General features: G+C 55.4%; 1 long non-coding RNA gene across 1 annotated transcript; it reads right to left on the bottom strand.

The window, feature by feature from the left end:
- Positions 1 to 9,983: 9,983 nt before the first annotated feature.
- On the bottom strand, positions 9,984 to 10,592 carry LOC118499802. The gene is made up of 2 exons (XR_004902336.1): positions 10,442 to 10,592; positions 9,984 to 10,390 (listed from the first exon to the last, which is right to left on the bottom strand). It is a non-coding gene; the product is annotated as an uncharacterized LOC118499802 (long non-coding RNA).
- Between the last annotated feature and the right edge of the window lie 3,187 nt (positions 10,593 to 13,779).

The following is a 13,779-nucleotide window of genomic DNA, read 5'->3' as shown; positions in this document are numbered from 1 at the left end:
TAAATATTTCCCTGCCAGTTTGGACAGCTCAGAACCAGCTCTGGTTTATGTTCATCGACTTCTGTCCACGTGTAAGTGAACTGAATGAAATGAGCAACGAATGCCCCAGTCCTTCTGAAACAGCTTTATAAGACAGAAAAAAGCAAACTGGTTAATTCAAATACTCACCATATTTTTTTAATGACAAATGAGGGGGGTTTACCCTTCTAATAAATCATTCATTATAACTTCCCTGTTTCCTAGGTCTCATTAATAATTGCAGTGGAGGTAAATTTTCAGTAGTGAGTTAGGGGAATGAACCGAGGAGATGATCCCTGCACTGCGTCCCCTGCAGTTAGAGGACTAGCAGCCGAGAGCCCTAAAAGCCAGGGCCTTTGGGAGCAGCTGAAGCTGCAAACAGCCTGCTCCGTGAGTGGTCTGCCCTGACTGCCGCTGAGCTCAGGCCTGGCCTTGTGCCGGCCGGGGGCGGAGTTCCCTGTGGTCGTCAGAACAAGGAAGGTCCTGTTTTAGTCAGACTCACACTGATGCCGCACCACCCAGTGACCACCACTGTCTCCGTGTCACCTGGGAGGCCTGGAAGGGAGGTGGGTGGTGGGTGAGTGAGTAACGAGCGCAGAGCCAGGGTGAGTTTCAGTGTCGGTGTGAGTGTCTGAGCATCCTGCATCCTGCACAGAGCAGGGGGCGGGTGCTTCTCACAGAGCAGCGAGTCCCTTCCCTTCCAGTAGCATCTTCCAAAGAGTTTTAAGGCAAGAATTTGAGTTGAGTTAGTTGTAAGAATAGATATCCTTTCTCACATTATCATTTTAGGTAAGAGCTAACAGCTTCCATTGATGCCTGAAGAGTGAACTTTGGAGATTTTTAAAATAGCACCCTAATGCAAATTAGGTTATGTAAGCTTCACAGCACAGCTAGAAATATGGAATAGAAACTATGTGGGAATCTGGACCAAAGAATTTCTCCCCTCCAGCAAATTCCCTTGGGGCTTGGGAATTAGGTGAGTTAATACACTGAAGTGCTTTGAATAGTACCTGGCACGTGGTAAGTACCCAGGAACCGTTGACTGTCCTTCCCTTGGTCGGCTGAGGTGACAGTATGTGAGGGAGGCCAGGCTGTGCTGGTGGTTAGCGCGGTAGCTTGGAAACAGGTGTGTGGCCTGCTTGGGGGCAGCTGCGTTTGTTCCTCGGTGCCGACAGGTGTGGGGTGCGCCCCGTGTTGGGCAGAGGCCTGTCTTCACCATCTGGAGCCTAGACAGGAAACAGAGCAAACATTTGGTGGGAGCCGGTGTGAGGAGGTCACTGCGGATCGTGCTGGATGAAAGCGCTCCCTCCTTTCCCGCGGCGGTGGTGAAGCCATCGGCCGGTCTGCTGCCGGGGCTCCACAAATGCCCGCTTCGGGACCGAAGTGTGCTTAAAACGGCTGCGTTTAAATTACCAACTCGTTGATTCCAAGTTTCCTACCAGTGCTTCAATGAGAAAAAAGAGTGTGTTTGGTTACAGCTCGCCCTGGAATCCAGCTTTCAGAGCGCACCAGGGTTTGGCAGGTAGGAGGCAAGTTACTAGAAACCATCGACAAAAAAGAGGAGTTTGAGTGGTGTGCCCAGAAGGCTTTTGACTTGGGTGCTTCTCTGAACAGCATTCCTGCAACTTCTCTCTCCGTTTGCTTCAGCATTTTGAGGGGAAAATCTACACTCGTCACTAAGTAAAGCCTCCCTTCTGTTAAATTTTTTTAAAAAATTTTATTTATTGATTTTAGAGAAAGAGGAGAAAGAGAGAAACATTGATTTGTCATTCCATTCATTGATGTATTCATTGGTTGATTCTTGTGTGTGCCCTGACCGGGGATTGAACCCACAAACTGGGTGCATGGGCATACCGCTCTAACCAACTGAGCTTCCAGGCCGGGCCCTGTCTGTTAATTTTAGGAAAAAACCCATCTTCCAACCTGTACATCTGTCCATTCTACCCACTTCGCTATCCATCTAGGCATTTGGTAAGTTGCTTTTCAGCATAAGGAAGAAGTGGGTAGGAGGTGACGCTGTTGAGTGAAGGGCAGACCTCTCCCTGTCCATTCCGGGCCGGCACGCGCCGTCTGTGGGCTGCGGGAGCCTGTGAGGGAAGGTGCGGAGGTGTGTCCCTGTCTGCTGGTAGAGGCGCTGAGTGGGGAGTGCAGATTGAGTCCCGTGATGCTCTCAGGTTATAAGAACTGTAGATGGGGGCTATTACCTTTAAAAAAATAAGATAGATTTGCATTCTGTTCAAGATATTCTTAAGCCTGAGATATTTGTATAAACTGATGAACCGATAGAAGTTACTCCTTTCCTCAGCTGTGGCTGTTTGGTGGATTCATTGCCTCATGGAGCCAGCGTTGAATGCAGGCCTCTTTTTTACCTCGGCCAGTCAGTTCATATTTTATTATTTGGTCCTTTTAAGGTGGGTCTTGGTCTTTCTTGGCAGAACTTTGCCATTTCTACACGGTGCTGGCTCTGCTGGTGGGCAGCGTGGAGACTGCTGTCATCGGCCTGCCCATGCGGTTTAAGCAAGTCTGACTAGCACGTCCTAGCTGGAGATGTACGATCCTGAGTCACGTTTTTTGCCGCTCACGGACTGCAGGAAGGAACGGGGTTTCGTTGGCAGCTGTGAAGACATCTCTTAGCACCACCTAGGAGCTCAGTTTTTCTCAGCTTTGTTTCAGTTTCTCCTATCTTGATTCTTTTATACAATTTGCATGACTGGTCTCTGCATTCAAATGTCAGCTAATTGTCCTAGGTAATTAAGTTAACAGTAGTCTTCAGTTTAGGTCATTTTGGGCTATGGGCAGTAGTAGACTGAAGAAGTAGGAATGGAAGGAAAGAAGGAGAGGAAAGGAAGATGCTAAAAATGGTCTATTGTGTGCACCAGGCACTTGGACAGTCTTTGCAAACAACCTCTGGAGGTGGTGGTATCCCTGTTTGACAGATGAAAAAACAATGAGGCTCAGAGCTGAACGCTGGAGTCAAGAATGAAGCCCAGCTCTGCTCAGAGCCAAAGCCCCTTTCCAGGAGCGGTGCGGTGGATTACCAGTCTGGGAAGGGAAGTGGGGGCGGGGCAGTGGGCGGGGCCCAGTGCAGCTGCAGCGGGCCGAACACCCTGCAGGGGCTTTCAGGATCTTTTGAGCTCAGGGGCTTAGAAGCTGTCCTAGACTCCTGGGCTGGAACCTAGGCTCTGTCTTCACCCCATTTTACATGAGATGCCCTTGTGTAAAATAGGGTGGTTTTCTTTCAGACCAATTGAGAAAACTTACTTAACAAACTAGCAAGATAGACTCGAAGACTAAGGTGTGGCTGTATAAACTGAGGAAGCTGTTGTATTTGAAGCTTGTTTTTGTTTGAGTGTCAATGAGAAATTGAAGTAGACTTTTATTTAGCTCGTCTCTGAGTACACTCTCTGTGGCCTGAGGTTGGTGACGGGGATGTCTTAAAAGATCTGAGCCAGACTCTGAAGGAAGGCTGGGAGGCTCAGTCTCACTGGGCGAGAGGAGGGGCGTGGAGGGGCAGCCACCCGGGTTTGGGTGGAAGTGCAGGGAGTGAGTGCGAAGGGCAGACCGCAGTGGCCTGTTCTGATGACCGCAGTGTTCCCAGGCTGGCCTTCAGGGCGGGCTGCCAGCCTGGGGTCAGGAGGCTTCCCTCTGGGTCAGCGGTGCTTGGGCGATGGCCTTCGGTCTCTGGCTGACTGAGTGGCTCTGGGGACTGGCCTGCTCTTCTGCTGCTGCAGACCACCCCCCCCCCCCCCACCCGGCTCCTCTGCTGCGCGCCTGCGAGGTCTCCGCTGGGGTTCAGTGGGCGTGGGAACAGACGCGGAACCCTCTTTCGGGGAAGATACCCTCCCTCACCCCAAGTCGTCATCCTTGGCAGCTGGCCTTTTTTCTGAGCCACCTGCCATAATCCTGGAGTGGGGCAAGAGAAAGGAACTTCTTTTTCTTTATTTTTACTGTTGACACTGTTGACATGTTCCCATTCCCCCACCCCCCACCCCTTTGCCCCGGGCCTCCCAGCCCCTTCCCTTTGGCTATCACCACCATTGTCGGTGTCCATGAGTTACAATGTATTTTCTCTTATTCCTTGGCCTTCTTACATCCATTCCCTCCCTCTTTTAAAACCTAGGTGGTACGCAGCCTAGAGCAATGACTGTGTGTGAGGGAGACTGAGTATGTGGCATCTGTATAGGGGACGTTTTAGCTAAGCCCTCTGCTGGTCACCTCTGTGTGTCCGGCTCCACCCCCGAGACCTGGAGGGGGAGCAGCGCACGGACTGTTCCCGCCTCTCGGACAAGGAGATGGAGGCCCGGAGACCTCCCGACCACCCAGCTTGCTTGTGGCAAATTTAGTGGCTCCTGATTGGTAAATTTTTAACCAAATAGAAAAAAGAACATTTCTCCTGCTGTTTTTAGGGTTAACAGAAGCCCTTTCATAGGGATGAGATTTGAACTCCACCACAGTTGTGGGACCTAGAAGTTTCCCTTTTACAGATGAGGAGATGGAGGCTTAGCCAAACTAGGTTGCCCCCAGGTACCCAGTTAGTAAGCGGCCGGGCCCACCCACCGTGGTTTCGGGCCCAGCACTGGTGGTGTGTGCGACTGGTCCGGACTGCAGCCCATCCCAACTTCTGAGCCCCTTGGTAAGCTTCCTCTCCCCTGAGGTATTCTCCTTAACGTCTCTTGACTTGAAACAGAAACAAAACAAGCAAAACCAACCCACCTCGTGCCTTCACCACCGCCCATGGGAAAAGAGAGGATTCAGACGTCACTCAGCTGTTGGTCTGCTTGCTCCTGGGCTGGTCGCCTCAGGCCGGGTGGTGGTGGTTTGGTGCCAGCCTCGTAATCGGTGGGTCCCACACACCGTCTTTGTGCTGCACCGGACCCTGCAGTGAGGTGCAGACCGGGCGATGCCGCCTGGGAGAGCGCCCGGGGCTGGGACGGCGGGGAGTGTGCTTTCTGGGTTCGGCTGCCTCCCCATTTTAGCTGTTGGCTGCCATTTGTCCCTGGCTGGGTGTTCAGTGTGTGCACTAACCAAAAGGCCACCCCCACAGTGACACATTTCCCCACGCGCTCTGATGCTGGGATCTCACTGGACCTTCCACCGTGTAGTCTCAAACTGCTCCCCTTTCCTGCATCCTACCTGCTGCAGTGGCTACACTAACATGGGGGGGCCACACCCTCTGGGGGGTGGCACCTGAGAAATTCAGGAAAGCCGTGAGCCCTTCAGAGTGAGATTCAGTGAGGCCGAAGAGAATGTGGGCCATCAGCTACTTTTAAGGAGTTCTAGTTTGTTGTGTTATGTGGCTCCAGAAGGGTCAAGACGGTCTTTGGAAGCCAGCTGGGCAGTGTGAGCTGCAGTGTGCCTCCCGTGCCGGGACACGGGGCTGCCCTGGGAGTAGGGTGGTGAGGGTGCTCTCCGGGGTGGCTGAGCCAGAAGCACAGAAGCACAGAGGAGTTTCTCCCACGGTGTGACGGGTGATGTTGCCAAGACCACAGGTTCCCTCTTGGGCACATGGATTTATCCAGAAACGTTCCCTGTCACCTATTGCTACTTACCGGGGTGTTGAAGGAGGAGGAACAGTTAGAGAAAAGGTCAGAGTTTTCAGACAACTGAGCAGAAGGTGACAGCACCGACCAAGTTGGAGAACACGGGGTGGCGGGATGGGGGGGGGGGGAGAGGACGCTCAGGGCTTGGGAAAGCTCGGCAGTAGGTCCCGCACTGTCCGGGATGGAGGGGCCCTGGGAAAAATCTTCTGAGCTGGGCAGGGGTCTGTCTGCCTTGCAAGTGGTGAGATTGCAGGAAGGGGCCGTGGCCTCCAGGGGCAGCGCAAAGGGCCTTGTTCACGGAAGCTGTCTGGTCGGAGGGTTAAGCAGCAGGTGAGGTGTGGGGTGTAGGGCCACTTCAGCGATCGTCATCTTCCAAGACGGGGTGAGAATTCGGGAGGGTAGGTTTGGAAGCATCAGAAGGGGGAGGCAGAGGCTGTTGCAGATGCCCAGGTGAGGGAGAAAGGACGACCACTGTGGGCCACTAGGGGCAGGAGAGGCAGGGATGGCGTTTCCTCATGGGCCAGGGTCCGCCCCACACCGAGGAGGAAGGTGGGCATGGCAGCACCCAGCCGGGGGCCGAGGAGCCCCGTGTCGGGAAGCAGGTGCCTGCTCAAGCCCTGCTCCGGAGCCGAGGTTCAGTCTGTGAGTGGGACCGGGACGGGGGAGGCCGGAGCGAGAGATGCTGCCTGGGGCAGGAGGGAGTGACGGGGTGGGGGGATTCTCTATTTGGGCCACCAGTGGGGATTCGCTGGGCCCCACTCTCTCAGGGAGGGGGCTCTTGTGCTCTTGTGTTTTGGCAGCAGGCAGGCAGCTTTGTAGGCTGGTCAGTCAGCATCTCACCCTCTCCCCGAGTTCTGCTCCGCTGAACTCGCCAAAGGGAGCGGCAGGTGCTGGGTGTTCCTCCACGCACGGGCCTTGAGCTTTGTAACAGCCATGTTTTGGTTTCTTGACCTGGACAAGGGCTGGAGCTCATCTGATCCAACATCTGTAGGACGGGGTCTCCGGCCAGTGGGAAGGCAGACTTGCTTTCCAGAGTACTTTCAGGAGGGCAGGAAATAGGAAATTGTGCGGTCACTAGGGCATTTGTTTGGGGATATAGGTGTCTGTCTGGGTCCTGCCCCCATGGGGTCACCCTTGACCAGGCGGGCAGGGAGATCCGAGGAGGGGTCAGGGTGGTCGCCTGCACTTCTGTATTTGCGTAGCTCTGTTGGGGAGCAGGACTGAAGAGGCAGCTGTGGTTTTGAGTCCTTTAGGTTGGACCTATGAAAGGTCCCAGGTACACTGAGACACTGACAACCCATCAGCCTTTTGGGGGTAACCAGAACCCCCAGGCCAGGTGTCTCTTAACTAGTGGCCTTTTTGTTTACCCCTGTGGGCCAAAGAATATCGGGGGTTTTTTTGAGAGCCACAGTGTGGAAATACAGGGGAACACTGCTTTAGACGTGTCCATGGAAAAACTGTTTCTGTGAAGGGCCAGCCGCGCCGGGCTGTGGCCCTGGGCAGCGATCTGTAGGTGCTGCCATGGCGGGAGCTCCTGCCGTCTGCCAGCGCCCACCCAGCCTCCCACAGAGGCTTCCGGACCGGAGTGCGCCCTGGGGGGGGGGGGGGCAGGGAGGCCCGTCTCTGCCTGTGAGGACCGTAGGTTAGATTTTGAGTGAGAGGTGGGCTCCAGCGGGAGGGCTGGCGGCATAAGACAAAGTGCAGAAAGGGTGTCAGGGAAGTCCCAGGTGGCAGGTGTTCAAAGGAGAGGGGGACCGGCTGAGTCGGGACAGCCAAGCAGGGAGGCAGCTGGGGAGAAGGGGATGGGCTGGGGGCCCGGGCGAGGGAGTGCTGGGCTGAGAAGCAAGGGCTCCCATGCGGGGCGGTGAGCCAGCGAAAGGTTTTGCTCAGGATTGTAAAGGGACCACAAGTGCACTTTTGAAATGTCACTCTGGTCATGGAAACCAGGTCTCTGGTTACAAATGGTGTTTTTCAGTTTATTCTGGACTTGTCAGCTGACAGCTCGGTTCCCGTCAGGGTTCAAGGCCCAGAGTTGCAGTGTTTCCAGCCAGCGGTGTTGGTGGGCTGGTAAGTGCCACACTTTTCAACAGGTAGTTTGACAAGATCTTCTGTCTCCAGGTGTTTGTTTTGTCGCTGTCCTAAAAACCATTTAAAAGGGCAAGACAAGTGTAACATTCTGTCTCAAATCTAATTTTGGCTTAGGGTGTTCGTTGATGTGTGAGGGTGAAAATGCCAGGAAGCCTGTCCCTTGCTTCAGACCGAGGCAGGAAAGCTTGATGGAGCACGTGCACTTCCTCTCCCTACGTGGGCAGGCCTGCGGCCAGCACATCCAGAGGGGTGGCGCTCTGGAGTTCCAAGAAATCTACAAACCACCAAGGCAGGGAGCGTGGGGTTCATCTGGAAGCAGGTGTTGCTCAGGTGCATCACAGATGGCTCTAGGCCAGGCTTCCGGGTGAGTGCGGGGGAGACTGAGGCACACCAGACACCCCCTAGGTGCTCGCCCCTAGGTGCTCGGTGTAGTCGGGGCAGCAGAACGCACCCTAAAGGTGTGCAGTGTTCTCCACTCCCAGAGCACTGTGCCTTCCCTCAGTGAGGTTTCTGGGCAAGTGGATCAAGCTCTCCCAGCTGTGTACTGCGAGCCGGCTTCCTCACGGCCTGTGGACACTCGGGGGCAAGCCAGGAGGTGAGGGGTAGGGCAATGCCCTGAGTGGGACAGACAGGTGTACGGAGGGTATAGACAGGTGCACCTTGCTCAGAGGGCAGCCCTCCAGCCCTTGGTGGAGGCTTAGGAAGGTGTTAGGGTGTCTGGGTAGGAAATCACTGAAAACTTAGGGAACTGGATGCCACCTGCTCTGAGTGAAGTTAGGTCTCGTCTTCGCCGAGAATCTGTGCCTTTAAGGTGCACTGGCTGCTCTTGGGCTCGTCTGGCTCGCTCTTACGGGGGATCTGACAGCAGGTGGGAACAGTTCTGAGGAGCAGCACTCCTGGTGTTTCTAGAGGGGTTTCTGGGCTCGTGGGGCGGGGGAAGACCAAGGCTGGGTCTGGCTGTGCTGTGACTCTGCTCTCCCGGGGAGGCTCTGGGGTGCAAGGCCCGAGTCATCATCTGACTCCCTTCCTGCTTGGGGGTGGGGTAGGCGGGGGTAGGTGAAGCCGAAGTATTTCTGCTGCTCCAGCAAGTCAGGTTCTTTTCCTTTTTGTTCATGGAAGGGAGTTTTAGATAGCAAAGACGCCATGAAAACATTCCCTCTCCACAGGGAATTTAATTTAGAAAAGTTGCATTGCAAGTGTCCGGCCTCTTTGCCCCTCTTTGGGCTGAGCGCTGCTCCTGTCCTCCTCGAGAACGGGGATCCTGCTGCACCCCTACGGCTCGAGAAGTGTGGTTGGTGGGTCAGTGGCGAGACGCGGGGATCCGGGTCTGCTCGTGGCGCTCCCCCAGCCTCCTCGGGACACCCTCAGTGCCTCCCGTGCTGTCATTGGACAGGTCCTGTCCCTTACCCTAAAGGCACCTCATGCAGCAGCCCTATACCGTCAGGTGGGGCTCCCAGTGCACCCCTACTTTGTAGAGGTGACACTGAACATTGCTCGTTCCCTTGCTGTTTCTCAGCTGTGGGCCCTGCCATGGCTCTGGGGGAGGTGGCTTAGCTCCTGTTCATTACTGACTTCCCTGGGCAGAAGGACTTGTTTTTCAGAATACAGCTGGGGAGCCAAATCGCAGGCATCACAGGGCCTCTCCCAGGAATCACAGGTGGCTCTGCTGTCTCCACCCTCCAGACAGACTTCCCCTCCAGCAACTGGAGGCGTCCCAGTGAATGCTTGGTCCAGGTGGGCGTCTTCGTCCCTCATTGTCTTCTGAGTCAGGAGCCACCTCCTGTGGCAGACTTCACGCACTTCAGCCCTTAGCATCTTTGAACTCAGGCCTTTCACCAGGGACCCTCCTGCCGGCCTGTTGTGCTGAACCTTTGGTCTGTGTAAGTGGCTAGTCGGGGTCCAGCTGCATCCTCAGAAGACAGGTCTCCTGAGGCTGTCCTCGTTAGGGCGAGGGCACTTTGAGGGGAAAGGGGCTGGCTTGGGGCTTGTCTCATCTGTTAGCCCCGCAGCCTGTGCATCCTGGTCTCCCTGCCGCATAGTCTTCCTGGAGAGGGGCCTGTGGGACTTGCTTCTCACCCCCTCCACGAACAGACAGCTCTGTGTGGGAGGGCGGCAGCCAGCCTGGTGTGGGGCTTGCCTCCCAGAGGAGGAAGGCGGCCTCGCTCAGACCCGGCGGTCGGGGGTGCCGGAAGCGTGGAGGAGACTAGTGGTCCCCTGCTGCACAGCTCCGCACACCCCAGCCAGTGCACTCTCAGCTGTAGCTCTCTCACTCTGGTCTGGTGGTGGCCAAGGTAGTTTTTAGAAATTTAAAATACCTATCTATCTATCTATTTACTGTTTTTTTTTCTGAATACGCAAGTGTAAATAGTATAATTTGCAGTGCAAAGTCCTCGGCAATAACTTTGTTGTGTACTATGTTAAAAAAACAAACGCTGGAAACTGCGAGCACCATGGATGGCCCTTCCCCTCGGGGTAGCGGCGTGTCGGACTCTGAACTGTCAGCGTGGTCGAAGCAGCAGCCTGCGTGTGTGGACTGTCACCAGTGCCTCGCCCAGAGATGCCCGGCCTTGCTGCACAGGGACTCTGCCACCCAACCTCCACAGGCAGCGCCTTCGCACTGACCACAGTGGACTCTGCCCTAGACTGGCCCCATCTGGCTGCTGCCGACTGTCTGTACTGACCTGACGTGTTGCGTTTTCCCCACTTGGATGAGTAAAAATAAAAGCTTCTGTCTTAAGCAGGACCTTCTCTGGTTAAATGAAGGTGCTGATTGAAAAAAGGGTCAAGTGCACGACCGCTTTCCTGGCACTTGGCACTCAATGGCTCAGTCCATGTGGCAGGATCGTCCCTTCAGGCAACGGTGTGAGGGGCAGGTGCTGACTTCCTGTTCACTGCCCTCTATGCTAATGGGCCCTGAATCTTGAACTTCAGAACCAACCAGGTGCTTTTCACCCCCACCCCCTGCATCCTCTCACCCGTTCCTTAGGATTGGCACCACCCAGACCTTACCGCTCAGCACACTAAGGCTCAGAGAGAAAGGGACGTGCCCGAGAGAGAAGCTTCTAAACGGCACCAGCAATTTGAAAGCAAAGCTGAAGCTCTTCCTCCCCAAGCTTCAGCCGAGAGCTGTGTCGACAAAGGCACTGGGTGGCTTTGCTTCATTTTGTAACTCAGGGCCCGCCTTCTCCCTGGCACACCATGAATTTGGACTTCCAACAATGCCAGAACCGATGACCCTGTGACCCCACCTTCATGCCCGCTTTGTGGGCTTGAGGGGGAAGGGGGAGCCAAACTTCCTGATGCTTGGACCCTGAAAGTGAAGGTGGACGTGGTAGAAAAGGTTGAAATCACAAGTGAGCCTTTCACCCTTACAGGATGTTGTACACCTGTGAACACCACCCCAACTCAGAGGGGTGGTCTGACAGCTGGAGGGAGAACACGTGAGAGGAGCAGAGCTTAATGGGAGCTCGGCAACCCCTTGCACAGACGAGGAGGTGTGGGGAGGTGGAGCCATGGGTGCTGCCGGGGCCAGGACCTTCTCTCTGGGCCCCGTTTCTCCACCTGCAAGACAGGGAGAGCTCAGTGCTCCCTCGTCTTGTTCAGGGAGCGAGGGTCTCAACCATCCTGCGGTCCACATCTGATTTTGTCCTCCTCTCTGACCCTCTCCACACCCCAAGTCCGAGAATCTTAATTTGAATCCCAATGTCCACATCAGGCCATCTCTTGAGCAAGTGACTACTTCACACATTCATCAGATGACAACATGAGCTCCCAGAGACCAAGCAACTCCCCTGGTGTAGCCTCTGGTTTTCACAGCTGTTGGCCAAGTTTGGAGCCGGGAGTGCCCCGCCCTCCCTGCTGCTGGGGCCTGGTCAGAGGTCAGCACTCCAGGCAGCCGCCCTCCTAGGAGCCTTTACGGCAGGTGCTGCTTGTGTCGCCCTCTGAGCTGCCTCCTTCCTCCTGAGTTCAGCAAGGCCTCAGAGAGCCGCTCGGGCTCACCAGGGCTTGGGAGGGGTCCCCTCTGCTTGTCATGTGCTCACTTACCCTTTGCGCAGGCCTGAAAGCAGTTGAGGAAGAAAGGTGGCCACGGTCAGAACCAGGATCCGAGTTTCCCAGCACGACACCTTACATTCTTCCCACCACAGTTGCCACCAACCACCCGCCCTCCCCCGCCTTCCCTTCACAGCCAGGCTTCTTAAAATCTACACTTGCTTCTCCACTTCCTCCCCTCCCACCTGTCAGCACACTGCACCCCACCCCGAGCACCAGCGATTTCCCAGTTGCCCAATCCAATGAGCCTTTCCGGTCTCCCCCTCACCCCAAGGCAGAGCTCGCTGTCCTCTGGGAGTCCACAGCCCACTCCCAGCTCTGTGTCCTCTCTTCCCCGAGTGGCAGTTTCTAACCTTACTCCCTTGCTTAACCTGGACACCCCTGCACAGTGTCCCCCACCCTTCAGCTCCTGTGCCCAAGTAGGGGTTCTGAACCAGGGGCATTCGTGCCCCTGAGCTCCACCCCAGGAACACCTGGCGTAACTGGAGACATTCTGGCGGTGACAACTGGCAGTGGGGGCTGTGCTGCTGCCATCTACTGGGTGGGCCCACGCAGTTCCTGAGAGTGTGGGTCCTGGACCTCTCCAGCCTGTATCTCCCAGGTGAGCTCAAATCCACACACTGGAGCTCACTCTATCTCCCTGGTGTTGTTCCCTTCCCTTTCTCTCAAGTTTCAACTCTCCAGGAATTTTTCTCGAATCTGGCTTCCCTAACTTGTCACCTCTTTTCAGACTAAGTTTCTTCTGTTTCCTCCTGAAGGACTGACAGGCAACTTACAAAGATTTTTTTAAAGGAGGTTGGTTTAAAACCTCTCCAGTGGTCCCCCTTCAAAAGCCTCGGCCTGGATGGCCCCGACCTATCTACTGGCCCCGTCTCACCTCCCAATGCACTGCCTCAACTGACTACAATGCGAACTACTGTTCCTTCCACCGAAATACTGTCTTTGCTTCAGAATCCAGCTCTCAGGGCAGGAAACTGTGTCCTTGCCAATACACAACCCTCCCTGTTCCTGCAGGATCCCATGCACCTGCTACAGCATTTAGTGTACAGGTGCAATTATTCTTAACCTGGGTCTCAGTATAACTAGGGGACCTCCCCGGGAACAGGACCCACCTGAGCCACGGGAGGCCCATGGCCCCCGCTGCTGGGGCTGGGCACTGCCGCAGTGGCGAGGACTGCGGCCTCGTCCCTAATTCCTAAACACGGGGAATCCAGGGAGTGGCAATGCCTAGAAGAGGCTGCCCTCCTGGGCTCTTGCCCTGGTTGGCCAGAATGTGGATCCCAGAGATAGACCACCAGCCTAGGAGTGGCAAAAAGATCCCCACGGTGCTCTGGAGCCTCTGGCATGGCCCAGGCCCCTCGCTCGGCATTTGCCCAGCTTCAGGGGGGCTCACTCACCACTTTCCCTTCTGCATCTCAACCCACTTCTATCCAAAGGCCAGGCGTAGCTGGGGTCCTGGAGGGCAGGTAGCGTGGGGTGGGCCCCATGGGGTTGGGGAGCACTGCTCTTCTTCCTGCTGCAGAGAAGGGGACGGAGTGGTAAGGACAGCAGAGGATTTGGGAGCCTCATCCCACTGCAAGGGTTTGTGTGGGAGACACCAGTGAACAGAAAGGAACTTTCTCAACGGCTCTGTCCATGCCACCACTTGTGAAGGTTTTAGCAGAGCATGCTGGGACCCCGGGCACTCCACCTGCCTTTCTGCTCTTCCCCTATTTCACCAGCACATTCACATTTTGGGAGGGAATTCCCACTCCCATCTCAGTCTGGTGAGATGCTTTTGCCTTTTAAGGCTTAACTACACCCTTAGGATTTCCCTAAACCTAAGCCTCAAACAAACAGTGCCTCACCGTGACCGTGACTGCAGAGCTCCCGACGAAGGTGCAGGCACCAGCCTCCCAGGGGACAGCCCGGCTTCTCATCCCACGGACCTGTCTCCCCTCCGCTGTGCGCAAAGGGCCTGAATGGAGGAGCTGCCTGAGGCTCACACACCGCATGTGGCAGCACCGAGGGTGGTCTCTCCTGACTGCTGGGGGTGGGGAGGCAGGAGCATGTAATGATAGAACTGGTTTTTACAAAGCAGTGC

This window comes from Phyllostomus discolor, chromosome 3 (genome assembly GCF_004126475.2).
Source record: "Phyllostomus discolor isolate MPI-MPIP mPhyDis1 chromosome 3, mPhyDis1.pri.v3, whole genome shotgun sequence".
In the NCBI taxonomy this organism is placed as follows: domain Eukaryota; kingdom Metazoa; phylum Chordata; class Mammalia; order Chiroptera; family Phyllostomidae; genus Phyllostomus; species Phyllostomus discolor.
This window is presented reverse-complemented; position numbering and strand designations above follow the sequence as displayed.